General features: G+C 45.8%; 1 long non-coding RNA gene across 1 annotated transcript; it reads right to left on the reverse strand.

Moving 5' to 3' along the window:
- Positions 1 to 5421: 5421 nt before the first annotated feature.
- On the reverse strand, positions 5422 to 6347 carry LOC120928531. Its single transcript, XR_005747206.1, has 3 exons — positions 6278 to 6347; positions 5605 to 5700; positions 5422 to 5517 (listed from the first exon to the last, which is right to left on the reverse strand). It is a non-coding gene; the product is annotated as an uncharacterized LOC120928531 (long non-coding RNA).
- Positions 6348 to 11615: the final 5268 nt, after the last annotated feature.

Here is an 11615-nt window from a genome sequence, read left to right on the forward strand (position 1 = left end):
GACAGTTTCCTCGATGAAAAAACATACACACAACCGTTTTCCTCGGCAAAAAAGCTCTGCCACCAAGTTTCTTGATGGATTCTGTCGAGGAAAACGGTCGTGTGTACGAGGCCTAAGGAGCTCCAAAAATTTGAAAAAGTTAAAAAAGTGAAAGAGCAAGTAGTCAGTAGATATTCATACTGCAGATTTTTTTTTTTTATATAGAAGAGGCTATAAAGTGCAAGCAAATATCTAATTGGTTATTATTATTAAAATGCAGGATTTACAGTGCTCAGCATATATGAGAACACCCCAACAGATTTGTCAGAAAACCTTTCCTTTCAGAATCAACATTTTCGATAGGACACTATACTCCCACAAATGTGGCCCATTGATTGCAACCAAGATTTGTTAATTTGCACACACAAAAAAGTTTTTGTTCTAACAAATTAATTCAAGACCATGTTGCAAAAATGAATACACCCCAATGAAAGTCTTAAGGCCCGTACACACGATCGGATTTTCCGACGGGAATTGTATGATGACTGACTGGTGTCGGAAAATCCGAGCGTTTGTATGCCCCATTGGACAATTGTCAGGCCCCGTACACACGTCCGAGTAACTCGACTGGCAAAACACATCGTTTTGCTCGTCGAGTTCCTTGTGAAGCTGCCGAGGATCTTGGCGAGCCAAGTTTCCCCATTGACGTCGGCTTCCTCGGCCAAAAGTGTACACACGACCGGTTTCCTCGGCAGAATACGGCTCCGATCGAGTTTCTGGCTGAATTCTGCCGAGAAACTCGGTCGTGTGTACGGGGCCTCAGATTTTCTGACAACAAATGTTGGATAGCATGCTTTAAAATTTTCCAACAACAAATGTGTGCTGTTGCATTATCCAATCGTGTGTACACAAGTCCGTCGTAAAAAAAATCCAAAGTACAAACACGCATGCTCGAAAGCAATTCTAACCATAAGACAACATTAGCAGAAGTTGCCCTAAGGGTGGCGCTAAAAAGCTGAAAAACCACATAGTTATGTGTTTGTTGGACGACAATTCTTTGCCGTTTGTATGCAAGACAAGTTCATGCCCAACGGCCTTCGGACAAAATCCGATCGCGTGTACGAGGCTTTAGGAGCAAAGCTAAATTTTAGACAACAAAATCCTAATTAACAAGAATTAAATAGGTATCCAGCATACAGTTGATTATAAAAGGGCGTTATTTAACAAAGAAAGCCCCTTCCGATATCATGCTGTCAGCAATGGCACCACATGGAAGGAAAATGTCACAAAGCCTGAGAAAGAAAATCATTTATTTACACAAGAAAGATAAAGGCTACAAGAAGATCAGCAAAGCTTTACTTATCAGTCAGAATCCTGTAGAAAAAGTGATACATAAATTTAACAGAGATGGACTTGCAACCATCTCACAGAGACTTCCAAGCCGTCCACAGAAGTTAACACCTTGACAGGAGCATCTTCACTGCGGTGTATACACTGCTTCTAAAGCGCCGAAAAGATGCTGCTTGCAGGACATTTTTTAACGTCTTGCCAGCCCAGCGCCTCAGGCTCCGTACACACGTCCGAGGAACTCGACGGGCAAAACTCATCGTTTTGCTCATCAAGTTCTGTGTGAAGCCGCCAAGGATCTCAGCGAGCCAACTATTCCTCGTTGAACAATGAGGAAATAGAGAACATGTTCTCTATTTGGCTCGACGAGGAACTCGTCAGCTTCCTCGGCCGAAAGTGTACACACGGCCGGGTTTCTCGGCAGAATTCAGCTCCGATCGAGTTTCTGGCTGAATTCTGCCAAGAAACTCGGTCGTGTGTACGGGGCCTCAGACTTTCACACTGGGACTGCAGATGAAGCATATTTCAGGTGCTTTACAGGCGCTGAAGCACCTGAAAAACACCTCAAGTGTGAAAGGGGTCTAAAGGCTTAGGGTCTAATTACATTTGTTACAATGATAAGGAAAATGAAAAGAGAAGCATGTGTTTTTTTTTTTGGCTGTTCATACTTACCTCGGTGGATGTAGCATCAGACCGATGCTCCATCTGTCCCCTGCTGTCTCTGCACTGAGAACCAAACCAGCGAACACCGCCCATGGCTCGGTTCTCACAGATCGCCGAGAGGAAAGCTGCTGCCTTTCAGTCAGCGTCTTTCCTCTCTGCTTCTCCACGCTCACTGGAGCGCTGAGCAGTAGCGGGGCAGGGAGAGGCTGTCTCAGCGGTTCGCTGAGACTGCCAACAATCAGGGCAGCTGGCGGATCTCGACTTGGAAGTCAGAATGATGCGCTGCCCCGACTGATGGCAGTGACGGAGAGCGGACTTCAGACCGCTCTCCACTGAAAATGGGTCACAGGAGTGCAAAACTAAATTGCACTCCTGTGACCCAGCGGAGAAGCCCAGCCTAAAAAGCTCAGGCTGGACTTCTCCTTTAAAGTATATCTAAAGCCAAAACATTTTTTATTTTAATTTTGGACAAATTAAGGAAGAGCTAAAACCACTGTTGAGATAGAGCAGGCTACGGTTGCCCAGCATGGGGGGAGAGAGAACCTGGAACCCAGCAAAAAGACATTATTCACTACTGTTCCTAGGGACTGAGCCATTAGGAAGTGCCTAACCTGCTATCCTCTAGGCCTTGTTCACCACCACAATGTCCCTCTCTGTCCTCATCCCGTGGTGTCCCTCTCTATCCTCCTCCCGTGGCATCTCTCTGTCTTCTTCCAGCTGCATCTCTCTGTCCTCCTCCCGGGGCATGCCTCTGTCTTTCGTCCTGCGGCATCCTTCTGTCCTCTTCCTGCAGCGTTCCTCTCTGTCCTCCTCCCATGGCATCCCTCTCTGTCCTCCTCCTGCAGCGTCCATCTCTGTCCTCCTCCCGCTGTGCCCCTCTCTGTCCTCCTTCCGCAGCGCCCCTCTCTGTCCTCCTCCCACGCCACCCCTCTCTGTCCTCCTCCCACAGCGTCCCTCTCTGTCCTCCTTCCGCAGCGCCCCTCTCTGTCCTCCTCCCACGGCACCCCTCTCTGTCCTCCTCCCACAGCGTCCCTCTCTGTTCTCCTCCCGCAGCGTCCCTCTCTGTTCTCCTGCCGCAGCGCCCCTCTCTGTCCTCCTCCCACGGAGTCCCTCTCTGTTCTCTTCCCACGGCACCCCTCTGTCCTCCTCCTGCTCTGTCCTCCTCCTGTGGCATCCCTCTGCCCTCTTTTCATGGCGTCCCTCTGCACTTCTCCCACCGCGTCTCTCTTTCTTCCTCCCATTAAGATGACAGGGCAGGTCCTAAAAAGAAAGGGGTGTGGCCTTAACAGGAAGGGGTGGGTCATATTTAAATTAGGGTGTGTGCAAATTTAGTCAGGCCTAGGGCAGCACAAAACCTAAATACACCACTGCTTTTACCCATAGGTGCCATGCATTCTAAAAGGTGTATGCGTACTGCTTGAGGACAGAATTATATAAAGAAGTCTACATTTACAGCACAGATCCAGATGTGCTGAAGTTGTGCACTATATTGGACAATTAAAAAATGAGAGCGGCATTGGTCACTGTCTATTACAGGACCAAAAATTATAGATTGTTCCTGGTTTCTTTTTATTTGTACATGTTTTATATCGTTATGATTTATCTCAAAGTTAAAAACATTAAAATGGATTGAGTTTCCCTGCCATAGAGGTTAGAATAGTTGGCAGCAGGACGGATGGATAATATGCATATCAATTTATATTAGTTTAGTTAAAAGCATTCACAGAAACTGCCAATGTACTTTAAAGCATTAACTATATTGCCAATGTACTTTTGTACCAATGTAGCCTGGAGATCAGGTTTAATTACAGATCTTTATTAAATCTTTATCGAAGCTACCAGTGGGACTTATGGATTCTGGCAATACCATTATTTATTCAATGTAATATATTCAGATTGGATAAACAATACATTGAATTAGCAGAATCTCTGTTTAGAGTAAGAAAAGCTACTTTCAGATGTGATTAAAGCGGAGGTTCACCCTCAAACTGAACTTTCTATCTATCATTTCTGCAGCCTTAATAAATGCCTGTAGGGTTGTCGGTGTAGCGCACACCCCCTGCGTGCAGCCTCACTTTGCCCATCAAACGCAGCTACTGTGCCCATCGAACGCAGCCACTGTGCCCATCAAATGCAGCCACTGTGTCCATCAAACGCAGCCACTGTGCCCATCAAACGCAGCCACTGTGCCCATCAATTGTCGCCTCTGTGCCATCAAATGCAGCCACTGTGCTCATCAATTATGGCCACTGTGCCCATCAATTGTCGCCACTGTGCCATCAATTGTTGCCACTGTATCATGCCATCAATTGTCGCCACTGTGCCATCAATTGTCGCCACTGTGCCATCAATTGTCACCACTGTGCCATGCCATCAAACGCAGCTACTGTGCCATCATTTATCGCCGCTGTGCCCATCAATTGTCACCACTGTGCCATGCCATCAAACGCAGCCACTGTGCCATCAATTGTCACCACTGTGCCCATCAATTGTTACCACTGTGCCATGCCATCAAATGCAGCCACTGTGCCCATCAATTATTCACCACTGTGCCAAGCCAAACGCAGCCACTGTGCCATCATTTATCGCCACTGTGCCCATCAATTGTCAACAACAAATTTCCAACAACAAATGTGGAACAGCATGCTCTTAAATTTTCCGACAACAACAAATGTGTGCAGTCTGATTATTCAATTGTGTGTACACAAATCCGTCGGACTAAAATCCAAAGTACAAACACGCATTCTCCGAACCAAAGGGTGGCGCTAAAGAGCAGAAAAACACGTTGTTTCATGAATGTTGGCTGGAAAATTTCTGCCGTCTGTATGCAGAACAAGTTCACGGCCAACGCCCTTCGCACAAAATTCTGCGGATTTGTCCGATGGAAATCTGATCGTGTGTATGAGGCTTAAGGGTTAAAATGTTCATTGTGCAGAAGTGACAAACAACCATACATTTCGATTTTAGAACGAAAATCGCTGTATTTTCTCAAATATATGTGGGCAAATATATATCGTCAGGACCACCTAGTGGTTGTAGTGTATATTTTCTCTATAAATATGTTAATCAGGAAAAAAAAACGCATTAAGAACCATTAGGTGGCGCTGATGGGTATAGGAAATACATATACTGTATTCGAGAAAATATGGGTTTTCATATTAAAGTAGGAGCCTCTGGGTAAGATATGTGAATACAAGTATTGGAGGTACCATCATCCTGAGATCATATGAAATATTTTGGGTCTAAGGTCCCCAGACCAGAGAACCAAGGGGAGAACCAAGGGGGAAGGAATGGGCCAATTAGGACTATCGCAGTACAGGTACATAAATGAACAAATGAGGATAAGTATTTAAAAACAAAAAATAAATTATTCAAAACATAAACAGACAAGGTCACACAATTAAAATAATGATAACCTATAACAACACCAAACTGAAGATCCCCCGATGAGGAGAAAAACACGATGGGTTGAGGGTTATGGCAGTCTCAACTAGTTTCGCGGAAAAATCCGCTTCCTCAGGAGAAAATCTAAAAATTATTGAACAATCAATTAATAATTAAAATACAGAAACAGAACATCATTTACATGGAGAAACATCGGGCTGAGCTGCTCACCTAGACAGGTCCCGCCAAGGTGGAAAAAGCGGGCGTAACCCTGCAGGGTCCCATGCGGTAGCCGGGGGAGACACAAGGAAGGAATGTCCTGCTAGTCTAATATGTATGATATAAAGTTATATAAGTTAACAACTACTGAGCTAGCCTGACAAAAAGGAAGGGGGGGTGTGTGTGGACACGCGTGAAAAAAATATATATTGAAATTTGAAGGTGAGGTGATAAGTGCAGTGAAGGGGAAAAGATAAGGAAAGGGGGGAAAAGGGAGGGGGAGAAGGAAAATAGGGGATGGGGGGGGGGGGGCCAAGGAAAAATAAGGAAACGTGAAAAAGGGACTGGGGGGGGAAGAAAAAGTGTTGGGAAAGAGAGGACGACAAACAAGGGGGGAAGAAAGGGGGGGGGGGGAGGTGAAAAAAATGGGCAAAGGGAAAAGGGGGACCAGGAACAGAGAGGGAGAGGGAAAGGGGGGTGGGAAGGAAGGGAAGGAAGAAGGGGTGGGGATGGGAAGGTGGACAGGCAAGGCTGGGGGGTGGGATGGCAAGGGAATAAAAGGGAGGGGACAGGGGGGTTGGAATAAGAGGGAGAAAGAGGGGGGCAGGGGGAGCAAGTGTGGGGAAAAAGGGAAAAATAGTGAAACACAGGTGAAAAGGATGAAGGTAAATAATGATCCGTGTACCTTAATAACAATATAGGTGATAATATATAGGGGGGTCCCGGGAGTAGGAGCCCGATAGTGGCACCTATTGAACATGTAGAAGATGTAAAAGTAAGTGGTATAGGGGGGGCCATACAAGGACCCATGGTAGCATCAGGGTAGTGATGCCAGCATCTGATGCCTAGAAGGGGGAAAAAAGGGGGGGGGGGTGGAAGGTGTAATTAATCATGGGGAAGGATATCCAGGACGGAGGCAGGCTGAGAGTAAGAAAGTGTAGCAATCCAAATTGAGAACAGACCAGGGCACTTACTGTGGACTGGGTGAAGTCGCAGCAGTCCCGGGACCCAGCATTGGTGATCGCTGGAGGCAGGGGAGTCCTATTTATGTGTCTACAGCATAGCGTGCAAGTTTTCATATTAGATGTTCGGATGTTTATCAACAAGGAAAGTTTTATACATGGAGATTTTTGTTCTAAATGCTCTGAGATTCGTCACATTTGCACAATGAAAGTTTTATACATGGACCCTTTACTGTTTATTTTGGATGTAAAAATGTATTGTATTGTTACTATGGAATAAATAGTTCACAGTTCCTTTTGGGAATAAATGTATATTTTGTTTATTATGGCAGTGGTCACCAACCCTGTCCTCAGGGCCCACTAAGGCCCCTTTACACGGGGCGTATCAGTAATGAACCGCCTCCGTTTGCTCAGCGGGGATCGCTCCGTTGATCCCCGCTGAGCTGGCAGATGACAGGGCGGTCCCCGCACACTGTGCAGGGACCGCCCTGTCTTTTCTCCGCTCTCCCCTATGTGGGGATCGAATGAACACGGACCATATGTCCGCGTTCATCCGATCTGCAGACGAAAGGAAAAATAGGGTTTTCTTCCATCTGCAAAATCAGATCTTTGCGGAGGCGGACGAGATCGGGTGTCAGTGGATCTTCATCCGCTGACATCCGCGATCTCATAGGGACCAATGTATGTCCCTTTTTCATCCGCAAACGGATGGATAAAAAAGCGGACATACGGTCCGCACATGTGAAAGGGGCCTTACAGGCCAGGTTTTATGTATTACCTTGGGGAGATGCAGACTAGAACAGTGGTTCTCAACCTTCTAGTGCCGCGACCCTTTGATAAAATTTCCCAAGTTGTTGGGACCCCCAACAGTAAAAAAAAATTCATAGCGTGGGTTGAAAGCACCCAAGGCAAGACAAGTCATTTGCGCCTCTAATCCACTGACATTTAGCGCTCTGAGTGCCTTCCACTTGTACAGTATTAAAACCCTTTACAGTACATTTTAGGGTGTACCACTCTTTCTCTTGGTTCTCCTTTCGTTCCCTTTCATCTCTCTCTATCCTAATTCCTTGTCCCCCCCCCCCATCCCTCTCTCTAACTGTCTTTCTTGCTCTCTCTTTTTTTTCCCCTTTCTCTCCCTTTCTTTGTTCCTCTCCCTTTTATCATCTCCCTTCTTGGGAGAACAGTGCGGGCTTCAGGAACAGCCCGGGATTTGGTGACCCCTGGCAAATCATAATTTGACCCCCGAGGGGGTCCCGACCCCCAGGTTAAGAACCACTGGACTAGAATTCTGCAATCACTGATCAGCAAATGATCTTGCAAACCTGGCCTGTTAGTGGGCCCTGAGGACAGGGTTGATGACCACTGTATTATGGTATCTAAAGTCTGAATGAAAATCTGATTTCAGGAGAAGCAATGACGAGTGTTAGCAGATATAAATTTACCCTTATTGTCTGTGGACTCAAACTGATAAAACAAATAAACGTGAGATAAAAAATCAAGATAAAAAAACAAAAGGAATAGAAAGTTATTGACAATTTGTCATGCAAATATCTACTGTGGCAGAACAGATCTGGATAATGATATAATATATTGCACATTCACAGCAGTATGAGATTGCCATGAAGGAATGACACAATTGTAATGGTCAAGTCATAAAGCAATTAGGGAACGAAATAGATTGGCGGCATGTGTAATCGGTCGTTTTTGCCCTTTTCACCTTTATAAATCCTCTCATCGGTGTCAGTTATTGTCTGGCTGAAATTGATCTCTGGTCACGTGACTGCTTCTTTCTTTTTCTTGGTGTTCACAGCTCATAAAGTATAAACCTTAATTAAATAGAGGAATTTATTTCAGCAGGAAAGATGCACCTTCATGTGATGAACCTGAATGCTGTGAATGTTTTTATTCTCATTGATAAACTATACATGGCTTGTGAAAGGGCTTATACTTATATTGATGGGTTTTCTCATATGAACTGGAAGGACTTACAAGTGTGCTGTTTGTCTCCAAAGACCTACATAGCACATAGCCAGCAGGGATCTTCTGACACGTAAATCAATAGATATTAAAGTGAGATTTTTTCAGCACCACAGTTAGAATGTTACAAAAAAAAAAAAAGAAAAAAGAAAATAGATTCTTCGTAAATGTGTTTGATCAGTGATAGATTATTAAAGCAATGATAGCCTTGGGGATATAACAGTAAAGAGGGCAAGATCATCTCCATTTTTGGGCACATGTGTACACAGCAGTTTTTACATGTTCTCTTGCTGCATTATAATATGTTGGGATTGGAAAATATCAGGTTGAGCAGCGTAAGGCCTCGTACACACGACCAGATCTATCCGCTGGGATTTATCCACAGATCAGTTCCAGCGGATAGACCTGGTCGCGTGTACGGCCTAGCGGACATTTATCGCCGGAAAAAAATACAGCCGATAGATTTCAAGCGGATAAAAATTTCTTAGCATGCTAAGAAATCTATCCGCTTGAATCCTGTCCAGCGGATTGATCCGGTGGTCTGTACAGACTCACCGGATCAATCCGTCCGCTCCCCTCCCTCGCATGTGTCGTAATGATTCGACGTATGCGTGGAAGTCTTTACCTTCCAGCGTCGCGCACGTCGCCGCATCATTGTTGCGGCGACGGCGCGACACGTCACCGCGGATGGATTCCGCGCGGATTTCGATCTGATGGTGAGTACAGCCATCAGATCCAAATCCACCAGAGGATTCCAGTCCATCTAGTTCAACCATAATAATAAATAAATAATAATAAAAAAAAATCAATCCCATATAGTATACCCAATCCTATACCCACAGTTGGTCCAGAGGAAGGTGAAACATGTTATATTTACCTGCTCTGTGCAGTGGCTTTGCAAGAGCAGCCCTGATCCTCCTCTTCTTGGGTCCCTCGCCGTCGCTCTTGGCCCCTCCCTCCTGCCAAGTCCCGCCAAAGCAAGCAGCTTGAAATGGGGGCACCCATGCAGGCTCGTTCATTAGCCGGGGCTCTGCATGTCCATTCACAAACAGAGCCATGACTTGGCCCTGCCTCATCTTTCTCCTCATTGGCTCAATTATTGACAGCAATGGGAGCCAATGCAGTCTGTCTTTTTTACTACAACCCAATCTGAAAGTTGTATGGCACTTATATTGTAAAAGTAGAAATAAAACTGCAAACTGCTAGCAAATAGATCAGTGGCGGCCGGTGGAATTTTTTCTGGGAAGATGGCAAACAGTAGGCCAACCCCCGCAGCGGCGGCAGACTCCCATTCTCCTACTCTTCATGGGTCATCATGGCGGGTTCCTTTTCCTCCCTCCTCCTTGGCGGACTATTGGGATTCTTCTCTTTTCGGCCAGCCAGATAACAGGTCTCACTCCTGCTTCTGATTGGCTGGATTGAGGATCAGTGTTTCAACAGCGAATATTCATTCGCTCTTGTAACACACCTGGGTGGAAGCGGAGCGCATTCTCTGTGACCTGGGCCCACCCTATTTTGAAGCCTTTTAGAGTCTCTGGCTTTTTATCAGGTGCTTAAAAAAACAAAAACTGCCCGGTGTAATTCATGCACCCGTTGCCCTGAAAGGGGTCGGATGTATCAATAGGGGGTGGCCGCGGCGGCTGTGGATAGATTCATGCCATGTATGAATCTATCCATTGCATATAGAAGGTGGCGGGGAGAGAGGGGGTGGCGCCCGGGTGCCTCTAATGGACGGGCCTCCACTGAGATAGAAGTTTATGTTATTAGAGACTCTTTGTGTATCTTCTGCCATAAAATAATTCCCATGTCCTGCTAACAGTTTTTACCAATTGCACACTGACATTTGGTACATTTGCAGCTCAATGTACAATCCTGGCCACTGTAAGGCCAAGATAATTGAACTTCTGTAAACATGTGCTGGAGTTATGTCCTTTCTGGCTAATCAGGACAACTAAAGACTCCTGACCTGGAACAAGATCGGGGAAGATTAAAGTGCTAGTGATCTTGGACTTTTGTATCATCTGTGGAATTTGAACTTTGTTTGTTATTGGAAGTTAATTAAAATTGCGTTCTCTGGAGAGCCTGGTGTGTTGCTGCGAAACAACGTAATTTATAGTCATCATACTAACATCTAAACATCAATCATCTAACCAGAGGACTATACAATATACTTCTTCATATTAGATCACTACAATGGCAAGGGAGACCATGGCCGCTGCACTGCGGGAGTGTAAAGCTGGCCATATATAGGTCAAAATGGACTGGTTCAACAGGAATTTAAATTTTTTTTTTTTTTTTAAGTGTATTTTGTGCGTGTACTCGAGAGAGGAGCCGGACTGCAAGAGTTGGGAGTAGGCAGGCCTCCCCCAGAGGCAATCTGACACCTTTCTCCATGCCCCGGGTGGCAATGGTCTGTGTGTGAGGGGGTCCTCCCACACAGCCCGCCCTACCTGCTCCGCTTTGAAGCCCAACGGGGCAGAAGGACTCCCTATAAGGGAGTGAGAGGATCTAGCCCGCTCAACCAGCCCCGTTAGTCCTTCGCCTCTCTTTTTAGAGACCGTGTGGTCAAAGTGCATGCATGTTAACCCAATTTCGAGTGCGTGTAAGTGTGGTGTTTTTGTGGGAGGGGGGTGGGCGTACTAAGCGCAGGCTTACCTCGCATAGCACACCCACCGGGAGCCGGGCTGAGACCACCAAACTCAATTCTCATGTAGCTGAGACCGGGATCCGAACCTCTAGCTGCAGAGGTGAATGGCTTGTCAGCGCAGTGCCAATCGCGTTGAGCCACCGCAGCTCCCCAACAGTAGGAATTTCGATTAATATAAGAGCACTGTGGTTGAACAGAAGATTGACTGCTGGAAAATTTCCAGTTGATCAGCACTGCCAGCTGCAGGTTTGTCTCAATCCTCTAACTGTTACACGTGCAAGACAGCTTATTATGTTGAAAAACTATGGACTTACCTGCCAGATAACCAGGTAAAAAAAAAGAAGAAGAAAGTGAATTTAGTGAACCTGCAGCTGGCAGCGCTGATCAACTGGAAATTTTCCAGCAGTCAATCTTCTGTTCAACCACAGTGCTCTTAC

The sequence above is a fragment of the Rana temporaria genome, chromosome 2 (genome assembly GCF_905171775.1).
Source record: "Rana temporaria chromosome 2, aRanTem1.1, whole genome shotgun sequence".
Lineage (NCBI taxonomy): Eukaryota > Metazoa > Chordata > Amphibia > Anura > Ranidae > Rana > Rana temporaria.